Genomic DNA, 13,768 nt, shown 5'->3' on the forward strand with positions numbered 1-13,768 from the left:
TAGCACAAGATCTAAGTTCAACAGGTGTGAGTGAGTAACAAATGGTAACTACCCAACACGATTCACAATTTTTCATTTTGTGCCTTGCCCTTTAAATCCATTACTGGATATCCTTGCTAGTCATTATTACTGAGGTGAGAGTTGAGAGACTTTCTCTTGTTCAAAAAGTGAAAGGATTAAGCCATCTGTGCTTGATGGGCAGCACCCTCAAATGAACCTCAGCTGGAAAAAAATATCCTGAGAGAAGGGAGATAGAAGTGTGTGTGTGTGTGTGTGTGTGTGTGTGTGTGTGTGTGTGAGGAGGTGGGGAGGCAGGCAGGGAGAATGGGAGCAAATTAACAGTCTTGAATTAAAACTTCTGAATCTTCTAAATAAACTATGGAGAGAAAAAAATTCATTTTTTGAAAAAATATGAAAAAATGAGAGAAAACTGTTCTCCACCTAGTAATAATTGAAGTTAAATATAATTAGAATCAAATAACACATCTGTTAGAAAGAGATAGTCTAAATGGGTCTATTAACAGGTACGTGTTTAACTGAAGCTTTTATTCAGTACATCCAAGGAAATATTTGATAATGGATACCATTCTTCTGATGAGCACCCCAAATCACCAAATTAACCTTTATAAAATAGGTCAGTAGTAATCTCGTCTTCGGTTCTTAAAATTGCCTATAATTTTAGATAAAGATTTGTGAAGGTCACTTAGTCCTCATAATACCTTCCCACTGTTGAAGGCAAAAGAATTACTTACAAACCTTGGAGTAATCTTGAAGTGTGGAAGTAGGAAAAAGAGGTGGTTTTAATGAGGTCCTGTTTGCGGAGATCCTTATCTAAATGTGTTATTGTCTATGTTATATACAACTTATTATAGAGCGAGAGGTCTTAAGTATTTCACACATGAAAATTACTTGAAAAGGGTGACTGAATACTGTAGAACAAGACTTACTAGAGCCAAATGGCATTAAAGACAAGAGAATTACTTAAAGGGTATAAAGCATAGAAAAGTGTCATTTAAAAGGATATGACGCTCATTTCGAAAAGTACACATCCATGAGTACATGGGGAAATGACTGGATTGGAGGTGTTCTGTGTTTGCAGAGAGTTCTGGAATTCAGCTATGCTAACTTACTTTTTGTCCTCATCTGAAAATGACCCTCAAGTATGTAGATTTGCTATACGATCTTCCAAAGAAAATTGACACTGTGTAGGTCAAAGTTTATGATGTGGGTGTCTTTGAGTAGAATTTCCAGACCTAGGAATTTTGCAACAAAAAGCCGAATGGAATGGAGTTCAAAGGAAAAGTAAAAGACTTGTTTGGGAGTACAGTCAAAAAAATACTTTCCTATGTTCAGACCCAGAGTAGACATTAGGAAAATAATTAGTGGCCTTGACCAGGAGAAGGTAAACGGAGCTATAGAAGCAAAGTAAATCCAGGGTTCCATGAAAAAGCCCAAGTAAAGGTAATGCCAAAGAAGTAACTTTAAAAATTTGAGTCCGTCACCATTATATTGAATTTCTCTGTCTGCAAGGCTCCGAATTCAGTGCTATGAAGTCAGAAAAGAAAGTAGAAGTTGTAACCTGTGCTCTCCAGTTCAAAATCCACTGAACAGAGGTGGCAAAACATGCAGAAGACTACATAGCTACCTGCAACTGGAGAGAATGAGACTAGAGCAAGCAGCTGGGAGATGAAAACTTGGGATGGCACTAATCTGAAGGAAGGCTTTATATGATGGTGTCGAAACTTTGAAGGAGAGAAGATACATAATTCAAGGGGAAGAAGGGGCTAGATTTTAAGAGACGTTCAAAGTTCTTGTTGCAACCAGGGAGAGGCCAGTCTTTAGTGGAAAAATAGGGCAAGAATATTCTGTGCTGGTGGAAAGAAAAATAAGAAATAAAGGTTCAGGGACAGAATTTTCTGTTGTTGATTTTATCAGAACAAGAATGGCTGTTAGAAGATCGTGTAAATAGAGGGCAGATTCCTTCCTGATCCAATTATGTTGGAGTTGAAGCTGAAGAACTGAATGCCAGACTTTAAACAAGGAAGAAATTTGGAGAGGGGACCCCTAAACTTATCCCTGATGCCATCCTTCTGCATACCACCTCTACTGGTTTAAATTGTGGGATGTTCAGATGAGTATTTGGCAAACTCGTTACATCTGTGTGGCCTGCTCTCTTGTGGAAAGGAGGCCTAATCTGAAGGTGCATTCAGATTTCTGAATGGTTTCTGACATCTAAATGTTTGGAGAAACATATATGATCACAGTTGGCTTAATAATCATCTACCATTACCCAGAGCTAGGACAACTTGAATCCAGGCATCTTTGTCTAAGACAGAGTCCATTGGGAAAGCAAGCTTTGGAACTCTGAAATTTGGCTTCATATACGGACTAGGGAAGGTCTGTAATTACAGCCAAGGCCTTGGGAAAGAGGAAGCTGAAAGACACGAACTCATTCTCTGAACAAATCTTTTTTTGTGTACCTATTATATGCCAGGTGACAGGGACACAACTGTGAGCAAAACTAGATGCAGTTTAAATAGCTACAGGCCCATGTATCTGAAGGGTTTTTAAGGGAGACACGCTGGCTGACTGATCTCCATTTTTTTCTAATGGCTAAATAAGAGGAAGTATTTTAAAATCAGAGCAGTTTTTGGTGAACATTATTATGGAACAATCTGTCTACCCTGTCTTCCTCTATTTTCCAAGATGCTCTTTTGCTTCATAAACATTTCCTGTGTTATTTTGTCTTCATCTTATTTTTCCAATCTGGTTTGCTCTACTCCTTCCATTGACACAAAGACCTACTTTTCAGTCACCATCATTCATTCACTCATTCATTCATTCACACATGCATTTACTCATCCATACATCTAGTTATCCATCTATTTATTCAGCAAACATTGTTTGAATATGCAGTATTGTGGATGTATCCATAAATAGGATTTTTTTTTTTTTTTTTTCTCTAAAGAAGCTCAGAAAAGACAGATGTGGATACTGTCCCTTAAACCTGGGGGAATTAAGGTTTATAAAGGCATTTGCTGCCTCACACTGATGATACTGAATACATCTTTCATTGAACAACTTTATGCATAGATTGTGCTCAGCAGAGTGGTTATAGCAGTTGACTATTGTCCATTTTATTCTTTTCTTGTATCTTACACATTGGTTGAGCATATGGCTGGTGTCAACAAACATTTGTTGATTAACTAAATGAGAAAGAGTGGGATTCTCTCCCTGGACACATAGAGAAATAGTCATGGATGGCTTGCACATTCTTTTTCTGAAAAACAAGCCAAGTGAAATCATCTCAAAGGTTACCTCTAATAGCAAGTTACCTGTAGACTTCCGTGGGACTATAGCTGCCTCTGGCATGGACTCAAAATTTAGCATTTTTTAAAAATAAAAATTTCCTCCTCCCTCAAAATCATATGCCCATTTGTTTACTGGATACCTGTTATTATTTAGCACTAGATTTCCCATAACACATTGCATGTCTATGTCTCATATTACCAAGAGCTTCACCTCTTTAAGGCTTTCAAATGATCTTATATCAAAGTGGAAATTCATCCGGAAAATGAATGGAGAATCTAAATATCCAACAGAAAGGATGTCAGAACCTTGTTGCATCAGTTTCTGTTTACATTTCCTGATGTCATGAAGCTCCGTTTAGTAGAATTGTTTTTCCCCCACTTAATTTCTACCTTCAAGGTGGAAATTTTATGTTCAGCCTAACAAAGTTGATCTGGAAAACCACCCTACTCTGCTTTTCTGACTTTGGGTTAAAAAATCCAGCAAGTTCCCTTATTCTAATCTCAAAGAGATTATCTTCTCCCTTCAACGTGGAACTGTTCTGATAACACTTAATCATCCATCTCTCCCCTCCAAACTTGGGTTAGATATAGGAGACAATTCATTCCATGGTCATTTTGACCTCAGAACCTGTGAGTGGAGAGGAGCCCTTTGGTCTTCATGGTAGAGCAAGAAGCAGAAGAGTAAAATCCCCACAGATCATTATTCTTCAGCCTGGGGGTGACCAGTGTCGTACAAAAGCCACCAGAAACCTATCAGGGATGCCCAGGTGACTGACAAACTTGCGATACACATGAAATGATCCTAGCCCACCTTACTGAGATTCCTATGTGTCAGATGCTACTACATAGACTTCATATTTATTCATTCATTTTATCCTTCCCTCCCACCAAGCAGGTAAAAATGACCACCAGCCGACGACGCCCACTTTATAGACAAAGGAACTGAAGATTAGAGAGATTAGGCAACTCACCTGCTATTATAAGCAGCAGAGCTGAGATTTCAACCTAGACTGTTGCCTTCCAGAGCCCTGACTCTGACCTGTTGTGCCTAGCATGGAGGCTGGTACATAGCAGGCATTCCACGGATATTTTTGAAATAATGAACAAATCTCTGCCACGTGGACCTTCCCCGTGCATGCCTTTCTCCCTGGTTTTCAGAGCTGCAGAAATACTGCAAGAGAGAGTAGAATTTTAGAACTTGGAGAAAAACCATGATGGAGTGCCCTCAAGAACAGCTACCATGGTGTAAGGGGTATAGTTTTTATTGCAGTTTCATCAGACGTGACACAGTGGGGGAAGAGAAAGGACCCTGGTTTTAAAATATCTGAGTGGCGTTGCAATACATATATTAACTTAAATATGAACTATTCTCAAAACCAATGTTTAATGAAGGATTGAACTTTACTGAGCAGTAGCTTTTAAGGATACCTGTGGTGACTTTTTAATGGTTCCCAAGGCCGTGGGAGAGGCTTTCTTTTCTTCTGCTGATTTTCAACAAATCTGTCACAGAGTTTGTAGGCAGATTATTATCTGAAAAGACACTGCCTCTGCTGATCGTAGATGAACTTTGAAATGAGAATGGGAGAAACAAATTGGGCCAGGAGTAAAATTTGGTTTCTTTTCCACCTCCATGGGCTTCCTTGCCAGCTGTTAGCTCTCTGTGGGTAGAGGTTTACCAAAGGTTGGTGCAATTTTAAAGAACTGTCTATCCATAGCAAGGATGCTGTCATACGATCAATGCAATCATCTAAGAACTTACTGGATCTCGATAGTAAGAAATCTTGGCTCACTGTACCTCTTCTCTGCTGCGGGGACGGTTAGGTTGAATGGCTTTGGCTTCCTTTCCCAGCTGTGCAAATAGCTTGGTAACCTTTTGCACCCATCCCCCAGCCTCTAGCTGCTGTCTCCCTCCGATCCATTCATCATTCTTTAACTGTCAGGACACTCTTTCTAGATAATTACATTATATGACAATGATTGCTTTACAGTTCTATCTTAATTATTGCACCGGGAGCATCTTGAGGGTGTGGGGATTTTAATCTCAGTAGTTGTAGCACAGAAGAGCAGAGCACCTGCCACGGAATGGATATTGCGCCTTGGAGAAATGATGGGCACGTGTGGCCAGGCGATTGGGTTTGCCAGGTCCTGCAGGCTGACATTACATTAAGGCAGGTGTCTCAGTCTCCACCCTAAAAGGCCAAAATAGGCCAAATAACCCTTTGTCATGTGTTGGGGGGAAAAGGGGGCTGTCCCGTTCATTGTAAGAGCTTTAACTGCATCTCTGGCAGCCACCCATGTGGATGTCAGTAGCACCCGCCCCTCTCTTCCACCCCAGTTGTGACAACCATAAATTTTTCTGGTGTTCTCCAGGGGGCAAATCCTTCCCCCCTTCATCATTTTAGGGAATTCCCTACATCTGGCTGTCAGGTTCAGAAATCAGGTGGGTGTGCTCTGGGATCCAAGGTAAATCCTTCTCTCAGGAGTAATTTGCATTAGCCATGCCCTCAGGGTCCAAACCAAAATGTCAAATGACTTATTTAAATTCATAAATACTGTAAATAAGAATCGAAAAATAATAACGAAATAAATTAAAAGCAGACATGTAACCATAAAGTATTTGCAATTCAGTGCCTTCTCTCTCTCTTGCTCTCTCTCTCTCTCTCTCTCTCTTTTGGCAAATCGTCGTGGAGTCTTATACTGCAGTCAGAGATTGGGAGGTGAGCAGGCTGGGACTCGGGCATGGCTGGGTGATCTGCCCCCCAGGCCAAGTTGCCGAATATTCTGAGTATCATTGCCCTTACCGACTCCCCCACCCCCTCACCCCCCACCCCCCAGCTGAGTCTGGCTTTCCTCAGCTTCCTCTGTGGGACACCCCTTTCCCAGGAAGCGGATTAGCATAGCTAAAGAAAGAATCTGATCGTTTCACTCTCTGATCAGAGGTTTACTCAGTATAGCTATAGCTGACTTGACACATGCCTGTTCTGAGTGGCTGGTTTAATTCCCTATGTCCTAGGCCTTCAATGACCCACCTAGGTGCTTTCTTTGCTTCTCAGCCCCTCCCTCCCTCGGCTGCCTCTGCCCTTCCAGAATTTCAGGCCTGTCTCTGGAGTGTCACTTACACTGGAGTCTGAGGCAGCACTCTCCCTGTTTCTCCTGTACCAGCAACCTGCCCCTCCTTCAGACATCTCCACTTGGATAAGGCCTCAAATCCCCAGCCCAAGCCCTGGTATACACTAGGTGTTCAATAGATGTTCAGTAACTGCCGTGTCCCTTTTATCGTTCCCTTCTCCCTTCTCCCTCCCAGGACCTGAAAGCTGATAGCATGGCATTATGAATGCAATTAACAGCACTGGATTATATAGTTGAATGTGGTTAAAAGCGGAAAATTTCAGGTTGTGTATATGTTACTAGGCTATAAATTAAGAACAAACAAACAGAGGACTGTACAACATAAACAGTGAACTCTATTATAAATGATGGACTATGGTTAATAGCACAATTATAAACATGTTCTTTCATGAATTGTAACAAATGTACCACATTAATGCAAGGCGTTACTAATAGGGTGGAAGATGGGAACTCTGTATGTTATGCATGATTTTTCTGTAAACCAATAACTTCTCTAATTAAAAAAAAAAATTGAAGTCAGTGGGACAAGTCTGTTATACCAAATTCCTGCTTAATTGCAGAACCCTGTCCACAGCTTGTATTCAGCCTCCCGTTTGCCAAGCCCTGGGGGTGCGAAGCTGAATAAGACTCAGTCACTGCCTTTGAGGAACCTGTTGCCTGGTGGGCAAGACAGAAGCCTAAATAGATCATTTTAACAGTGTGATAAGGTGCGTACCCAGAGCCAGAGCCCTGTGGGAGCTCAGAAGCAGAACCCTCAGCTCCAGGCTGGGGTCTCAGAAATGCTTCCTAGCTGGGTGTGTAACACCTAGGTTAGGTCTGGGAAGCAGGGAGTGCTAATATCAGCATGCCCAGGTTACTAGAGAATGGAAAGGGAATCAGGAAGCATCTGTGAGATGAGAGGAAGGAGGCCAGGAAGGGGTGGTGGCCTGGTTAGCTTAGGGCAATTGCAGAATTAAAGGGGTCCCCAAGGCAGCAGGCAGAGAGGCTCTGGTAAGAGGCCTTGGAAGGAGGTAAAGCTTCAAGATTTGGTAACTGGTTGGATGGAGGGCCTCTTGGATGCTCTGTGGAATATTAAATCCAGAAAAAATTTGTTGCCATAATATTCTTCTCTAAATGGATCACTTATATTCTTATGCTTTATAACATAGTCATTTATGACTAATAATAATCAACATTCTTTGTTCAACACTTATTACTGGATTGCACGCTGTGTGTGTCATCTCTCTGTTTGATCCTTACCTTGGCCTTCTGGGTTATAAATTATTTTCTGTGGCTTGATTTGTAACAGAGGCACAGAGAGGTTAACTAGCTTTCCTAAAGTCACAGAGCCACCTGTCCATGTAGCAAAGACAGTGACTTGAGACCCATAAAAGATTATAAACACATTACATGTGCTTGTATGATGCATTCTTGGCTTGGATCTTCTTTTAGGATGAAACAATTTTTTTGTAGTTTCATAATGTCCAAAATTTACCTCTCTACCCCCACAGCATGTGGAAATTTAAGAAGTTACTTAAACTAAGTAATGTTATGAAAGTTTTGAGATAACACTAAAAGCCTAATTTGGCCTCCAACCCTGGAAGAACAATAGGGTTTAAAGCTTAAGTGAGGGAGGAAGGGGAGAGAAGACGCATAAAGATTTAAAAATTGTGCTTGATAATTGTAATTATTTATATTGGTACCAATTTTTGCCAAATTAAAACTTACTTCCCCTTTTGCCCCACACTGTCTGTCTTCTCAAACTTCTGAACTATTATTTGTGCTTGAGACAATCTGGCCTTAGCAGCTTCCCTCTGGTTTACTCTCTAAAGAAAATGTACCTTTCTTTGAACTTTGCAATGCCTGGATTCAGCTGTGTCCTGTGAGCACAGTGCAGGGGGAGAATTCAGCATGAATATTCCATCAAGGAGAACCTGGAGACGGTGCCCAGCTTCCTGCCAGACTCTCCGCTGGGCAGGGGTAGACCAGAGACCTTTTTTTTTTTCAGTTTTTTTTTTTTTCAGTTGTTTTTTTAGTTCAGTTTTATTGAGATATATTCACATACCATACAGTCATCCATGGTGTACAATCAACTGTCCACAGTACCATCATATAGTTGTGCATTCATCACCCCAATCTATTTTTGAATATTTTCCTTACACCAGAAAAAGTAAAAATAAGAATAAAAAATAAAAGTAAAAAAGAACACCCAAATCATCCCCCCATCCCACCCTATTCTTCATTTAGTTTTTGTCCCCATTTTTCTACTCTTCCATCCATACACTGGATAAAGGGAGTGTGATCCACAGGGTTTTCACAGTCACACTGTCACCCCTTGTAAGCTACATTGTTATACAATCGTCTTCAAGAGTCAAGGCTACTGGGTTGCAGTTTGATAGTTTCAGGTATTTATTTCTAGCTATTCCAATACATTAAAACCTGAAAAGTGTTGTCTATATAGTGCATAAGAATGTCCGCCAGAGTGACCTCTCGACTCCGTTTGAAATCTCTCAGCCACTGAAGCTTTATTTCGTTTCATTTCACATCCCCTTTTGGTCAAGAAGACAGACTGGAGGCCTTTTAAGGGACCAGGGAGAGCAGCGTGGCAGGGTGGGAGAGCACGGCTGGGCCACGGGAGCCCGGGAGTGGGCCCAAGCACAGCCGCTCACTCTTCCAGTGACCTTGAACTTGCTCCTTGAGACCAGGGACTTTCTCTGGGTCGGCCTCGTCCCTGGGACTCGGAATTTGCTTGACACATTGTGGCCCTCGTGTTCTGACCTGGTCAACAAGGAGCCCGGGCAAGAAGCAAACTTCCTAAACTGAGGCACCCACATACTATGTGTTCCGGTTTGCTAATGCCGCCGGAATACAAAACACCAGAAATGGATTGGCTTTTATAAAAGGGGGTTTATTTGGTTTCACAGTTGCAGTCTTAAGGCCATAAATTGTCCAAGGTAACACATCAGCAATCGGGTACCTTATTGGAGGATGGCCAATGGCGTCCGGAAAACCTCTGTTAGCTGGGAAGGCACGTGGCTGGCGTATGCTCCAAGTTCTGGTTTCAAAATGGCTTTCTCCCAGGATGTTCCTTTCTAGGCCACAGCTCCTCTTCAAAATGTCACCCTCAGTTGCTCTTAGGGCATTTGTCCTCTCTTAGCTTCTCTGGAGCAAGAGTCTGCTTTCAACAGCTGTCTTCAAACTGTCTCTGTTCTGCAGCTACTCTCTCAGCTCCTGTGCATTCTTCAAACTGTCCCTCTTGGCTGTAGCAAGCTCACTTCTTCTGTCTGAGAAGTAAACTACTCAAGGCTCACGCTGAAAGGGAGGGGCCACACCTCCATGGAAATTATCCAATGAAAGATCTCACCTACAGCTGAGTGATCATATCTTCAGAGAAACATCCAGTCAAAAGTCTCCAACCCAATCAACACCAATATTTTTCTGCCCACACAAGACTGCATCAAAGATGATGGTGTTTTGGGGGACATAATACATCAAAACCAGCACACTGGGTCATTTGGGTATGTGTCGGGAAAGACACTCCTTGGCTTATCAGGTTTTGCCAAAAGATCCAAGGATGCTGAATTATATTTAAATTATTTTTTATTTAAACAAACATGGCTGTATCTTGACATGGCATATGAAATTTACATGAATTTTTAAGACAAGGCAAAAGATTTCATCCTTGGTTGTCTGGATCACTTTAGATCACAGCCTAAAGAGTTCAAATCTCCCTGCTCAATGAAATTTTTGAAGACAAAAACAAAAAACTGAGCTGGATGATGTCTAAGTGACTCAGGGAAGGAACAGGAGTTTTATAGTCTGCACTTTCAATTGCCCTTCCCTGTTCCTGCTTCCTTCCCACCTTCCCTAACGAGTCAACAAATGGTGGACACAGTTTTGGGGGGTGGAGGGTGGGGCAGGGCACCAAGTCATCCCTGATAACATGCTGCTCTTTCTCTTCTCCTGGTGGTACAATCAATCGAGGGCTGGTCAGGTCTCCCCTTCTTGTCTTCTGGTCACCCACCTTTTTTGGTCCTTCTCTCACTTCTACTGGAATGAACCCCTTGGTTCTTGTGGATAAGGGGTTGCCACTTTAGTGCTTCCTGCTTTCTAATATTTTTCATCTTTTCAGCATTTTATGATAAGTTATCTTCATGTTCTGGTAAAGACTTCTTTCATTGGGGTTTTGTCTTTTGAAATCTGAACACAAAACATCAGGTCTGTGAAATTTGCCAATTCAAATCCTAACAAGCTTCCTTAGAGCTGGATCACAAATCCCATCACTGTGAGAGTCTCAGACTCCCCAGTGAGATGGAAGAATAAACCAACCCAAACCGCTGGGCGAGATAACAAAGTTTGGATAGATCCTTTTGTAATAGAGGAAAAGAGGAAAACCCAACATGTAACTGCCTCAAGAAATGCTTTCTTTTCCCCCCTTTACCCTAAGACATTGGAGGAAAGCTGTGGAGTTTGACCAGGGGCAAGCAAACCAAATTTCATTTCATGTACTGGAGATATAATTAAGGAAGTACCACTTGACCCAACATTTCTCATTGATCATCTGAAAATGGAAATAAGGCTGTCAAATTATTAAGATGCTATGAGATGTGTGCATAAGAAGTACTGTCATCTATTCCCATGAAATTCATATTAGACTGTTCATGTAATTCAATGCAGTGGAATCATCATGATGGTATGGGACTTGTTGAAAGCAGAGAGAAGTTTCTCTGACTATGCCGAATTTATTATAATCTAACAGATTAAACCAATAAGTTGACTGAAACATATCATCCATATAAAGAGACAGTAAAATATCTAGTTGGAGACAGGCATAGCCCCAAATCTGAAGTGTAAAGTGAAGAAAATCATTGTCAAAAGCCTATGTGCTTAATCTAATGAAAATCTTCAAAGTTTGATTGTGGTGATGAAAGCACAACTATATGATGATACTGTGAACAACTGATTGTACACTTTGATTGTATATTATGTGATTGTATCTCAATAAAATTGCATTAAGAAAAAGAAACACAATGAAATGCCAGTATAAACACAGGAAAGTGGCTAAAATGAAAAAACAAACAAACAAATAAAAATAGCCTATGTACTTAATCTGAACCTATTTACATAGTATAGACACTGCTAAAAGTACTGGTTTAACGAGCTTGGTTTCTGCTATCCAAAGTAAATTGTGGGAAACTAATGAGTGATAGCAAAGTAGGAAAAGAAAGATCAACTATATATATATATACACGTTGCACGGTAGCATAAAAAAAAAATTAGCAGTCACTTACTGGGGCTCTCATCCATATAAGGCAAAACACTATTTCTGAATCATCAAAAACTGTATCCAATGTGCTGTATTTACTAAGGCAGGAGCATTTGTAATGACGTTTGGAAAGACTGACATAAAAAACCAGGGCTTCATAGGCTTTGTCTTTTCACAATTTAAGTTAGCAAATCCTCTCATCGAAAACACTGCCTTCTTCCACTCACCTGTGTAAGGATGGCGATCACTGTGGGTGCGAATCCAGGTGGCAGTGTACCCTGTGTTGGAAATAGCCTTCCTTCCCAGGAGCCAACTCTGAGCTGGGCTTCAAAGCACAGAGATGGAGTCTCCTGGAACGTCTGTTACCTTTACGTCCTGGCTCTGACTACAGCAGAAGGAATGGGAAGGTTAACCAAAGGAAGTAGCAGTGAGCTAGAATGGAGCTGCCTGTGGCAACGTGTGCTGAACTAGGACAGAGTGATGGAAACAACCATGGATTTGTGCAGAAGGAAGACAAGGCTGCCAGTGACCACGGAAGTCCACCCACCGACGTTATTCAGTCCTTGGGTCTCAGCGTCAGAGTCTGACCCAGTGTTCTCAACCTTGGCTGTGCTTCAGAATCACCTAGGAGCATTTCAAAGCACACCTGCTCAGGCCTGCCTCAGCTGATTCTGAAAGTAATAGGAGGACTGAAATCTCTAGATAAAAAGAATGTGACTAGCAAGAAAGTGACTCTGGACAAAAAGAAAGCCAGAGTGAGGCAAAAGTAGTGGGGATGGCCATGATGAGAAGGATAATAATAGCTACATTTAAGATTAGCATGTGCCAGGCAAGGTTTTAAGAACACCTAGTCCTGACAACCACTAGCATTACCTCCGTTTTACAGGTGAGGAAACTAAGGTTAAGTAATTCTCTCGGGGTCCCACAGCCCGTAAAGGCAAACCAGGCTCTTTGGCTCTTGAGTCCCTGCTCAAGTTTAAGGGTTATTATCTTTACTGGGCATTCTCTTAAGATACTCAATATTCATGGTTGCATGCTATAGGGACACAGCAAGAAACTAAAGGCCTAGTTCAAAATTAAAGAGAAAAGTTACAAAGAAGTTAAAACCAGCTGCAGTCAGTCCCCTCCTCTCATCCCTCGCCCCCTCCCAACCCCCAGTACCTCTTGGACTTTTTTAAATGGTGGAAAGTTCTGTTCTGTAAGGCTCTATTGTCCCTAACCACATATATTCCTAGAAGACAGCTAGTTAGATGGCGTAGTTTTCCTGCATCAAATATAGCTTAGTAACACTACATTTTTAGCTAGATTTATTGAAAGAAAAAAACCCCACACTTATGAATTCTTTGCTTTGTTGATGATACCCTAATCTGTGTGCAATACAGTGGCTGTATTCCACTATCACTATGACGAGTTATTAATAAGCCATAAATTGGGCATTCTCGGGAACAGTGTGGTGGATGGAATTGGGCATTCAATCCGTTCACGTTATGAATACTTATTGACCGGGTCTAAGCTGGATACAATGAAGAAAAACATTTTAGCTCTTCAGGAATTCAGTCTGGCAGGAAAGCAGACATATACCTAAAAAGAAATAACATTTCTTAATGCTATTGATATTATATGACCTAGCTACTGTGTCAAACCTTTTATATCATTTGTCTCATTTCTTCACCCAGTAAATAATCATTGCCGCACAATGGTTAAATTTTATATTAGTGAACATAATAGCGAATATAGAAGGGACTATGAGGAGACAGGGAGAGATGCAGTTAACTGTTTGCAGGGAAGAAGGAGGACGGTGCAGGTTCAAGCAGATTTTTGAAGGAGGAAAGCACATTTGTCAAATCAACAATGGGAGAGGGGGAGAGGGGAAGGCGTTCAGCAGCTGGAACTGAATGTACAGGGGCTCAGAAGCATGAAAGTGATTGCAGTTCAGGAAATTACGAGAGCTGAATATGGCTAACGCTCACACTCAGCTCAATGTAACCTCTAGAGAGTTACTGCTTGACCTTCAGTGCCCTGCCCTGGGAGATTGCCTGCAAGAAGTTTATTATGTGGGTGTGTGTGTGTGTGTGTGTGTGTA

The 13,768-nt window shown here is 41.4% G+C and overlaps 1 protein-coding gene across 2 annotated transcripts in view; it reads left to right on the forward strand.

Moving 5' to 3' along the window:
• PRKN (parkin RBR E3 ubiquitin protein ligase) overlaps positions 1-13,768 on the forward strand; it is a 1,621,201-nt gene that overhangs the window by 1,562,640 nt on the left and 44,793 nt on the right. The window lies entirely within an intron of this gene.

This window comes from Choloepus didactylus, chromosome 24 (assembly GCF_015220235.1).
Source record: "Choloepus didactylus isolate mChoDid1 chromosome 24, mChoDid1.pri, whole genome shotgun sequence".
In the NCBI taxonomy this organism is placed as follows: domain Eukaryota; kingdom Metazoa; phylum Chordata; class Mammalia; order Pilosa; family Megalonychidae; genus Choloepus; species Choloepus didactylus.